Source organism: Apis dorsata, unplaced genomic scaffold (genome assembly GCF_000469605.1).
Source record: "Apis dorsata unplaced genomic scaffold, Apis dorsata 1.3 scaffold_72, whole genome shotgun sequence".
Taxonomy (NCBI): domain Eukaryota; kingdom Metazoa; phylum Arthropoda; class Insecta; order Hymenoptera; family Apidae; genus Apis; species Apis dorsata.
The window spans coordinates 119,356-121,419 of NW_006263370.1; the positions used below are offsets into that span (position 1 = coordinate 119,356).

A 2,064-nucleotide genomic window follows, 5' to 3' on the forward strand; every position below is an offset into this window, starting at 1 on the left:
AATCACCGTAACTATTTCTTTCTTGTGGCGTGGACCACACACGGTCTTGTGATAGAAATGATGAAGAAAAAGAAAAGAAAAATTAGCCGACAGTTTTCCCAGATTACTTTTTTTTTTTTTTTTTTTTTTTATTTTTAATCGAATCGATTTTTGGGAGGTTTCTAAGGATTCGCGACGATTTTCGAGAACGTTTTACTAATCTAGAAGCAAAAAATGTACACGGATTAAATCAACCTTTTTCTTTCTATACGATTCTAAATTGATAATCAAATGAAATCATGTTATTTTTGTAAACTAAATATAAATTGTATTGAATATTAAATGGAAAGGAAATATAATTTATCATCGAAACTAGAATCCACGTACATTTCTTGCGAATATAGATGAGACTCTTAATAACTAATCGAATGAATTCCATACTTCTTTTGCTGCCAGATTTATTGATGAGATATAGATGAATGTACATCTGGACCCCAATAGAGTGCTACTTTAAATCGAGATTAAAACGAAAGAAGCGTTTATCATCCTAGATCATTTTGTTTGCGTTCGTTCGTCGACGTTTCACGGTCTAACCTCAATAGATCCGTTGAACAGCCAGCGATTTTTTTTTTTCTTTTGTAATCATTTTTATTTTCTTCCCATAAGAAATAAACGACCAACTGTAAATGCAATAATGATTGACGATGATCGTAAAATGGTAACGTTCTCGCAGGACGAAAAAGATGATTCACGTTTAAAGTAAAAACCTTATATCTTTCTCTTTCTCCATCCATGTTTGTCGCAGTCTTTCGATCACCAGCCAAGGCTTTCGGTTCACGCAGTTATTCTTCGATCAATTCACTCGTTCCCTCCGTGTTTTAACTAATCTTGACGGGACACAAACGTATCAAGCTAGCGTTCTAAAGAATATGGACGATGATATCGCATGGTTTCGCTTTCACTGAAACATCATATGTAATGTGGTCTATTTACCGTTAAAATGGCTCATTTCCATTTTAACCAAGTTATAAACTTGAAACATATATATGTGTGTGTATGTATATATGTATGATAAATGTTACATTCGACTATCCAGGACAACGAGTAACCTCAAATTACTTGTTCCGATAGAATGTTTATCGATGATGACCGATGGATTTTTCTATAAACGTATAAAAAAGACGAATTATATCGCGACGAAAAGAGCGATGCACGCATTCCCGCTTCAATATTAAAGATCACAGCTGTATCTCGATCGATTTTTGAATCGGGGACACGATGAAAATGTTTATACGCGAATTTCACACTAACATTATGATGCTCGGTCCTAGACAGTCAAAATGACACATAGCGCCATCACAAAGGAAACGAGTGATTAAAGAACTGCGTGATCCGTCGAAGATCTCGCGTTACTCTCTCAACCACGGATTTTTTTTCACAGGTTTTTCCTTCTCGTCTGCCTCTCTTCCTTGATCTCATCCTATCCTCACCCATAATTTCGTTCATTCTCCATCGAAAATTAGTAGATCGCATTTTTCTTTTCTTTCTGTATTCCTTCTAATTATCCTTTTTCCTCGTATTTTTTCCTCTTTCTTTTCGTTCTGCACTTTTTTATTTTGTTTTTATTTCATTTATTCCTAAGCTTGTATAAAAACGATAGTTCTTTTTTTTTTTTTTTTTTAATTACACCAAAAGACGAGTTGTGTGCATAAAGCAAACTATATTGGGACAACATGAATTCTGAATAAATACTTAATATTACAACAAAATTTTAAGTATTCTTTCGTAATGTCATCGCTATATAGTTTGTAAGAAAATAAGATACTTTACTTGAAATTTGTATGTACAGATATTACAAACAACGTTTTTGTTTTCTTCTCTCTCTCTCTCTCCTCTCTCCCTCTCTCTCATAATGCATAGGCAATGTGTTTCTGTTTTCTTTCATTTTGTTTCTTTTTTTTCTTGTTTTAATCTCTTTTAACTACACTTGTCTATTATACATTATTGTGGAGCAAGTTTAAACGGATCCACTCTTCTATGCGTTTCCATTCTCTCTTTCTCTCTCTCTCTCTCTCTCTCTCTCTC

The 2,064-nt window shown here is 33.7% G+C and overlaps 2 long non-coding RNA genes across 2 annotated transcripts in view; both read right to left on the minus strand.

Annotated features, from left to right (window-relative positions):
• LOC116186894 overlaps positions 1 to 1,001 on the minus strand; it is a 3,326-nt gene extending 2,325 nt beyond the window's left edge. Inside the window, exon 1 of the long non-coding RNA XR_004151939.1 lies at positions 108 to 1,001. This is a non-coding gene — a long non-coding RNA (uncharacterized LOC116186894). The remainder of the gene's footprint in view (positions 1 to 107) is intronic.
• A 415-nt stretch (positions 1,002 to 1,416) lies between these two features.
• LOC116186893 overlaps positions 1,417 to 2,064 on the minus strand; it is a 1,124-nt gene continuing 476 nt past the window's right edge. The window contains exon 2 of the long non-coding RNA XR_004151938.1: positions 1,417 to 2,057. This is a non-coding gene — a long non-coding RNA (uncharacterized LOC116186893). The remainder of the gene's footprint in view (positions 2,058 to 2,064) is intronic.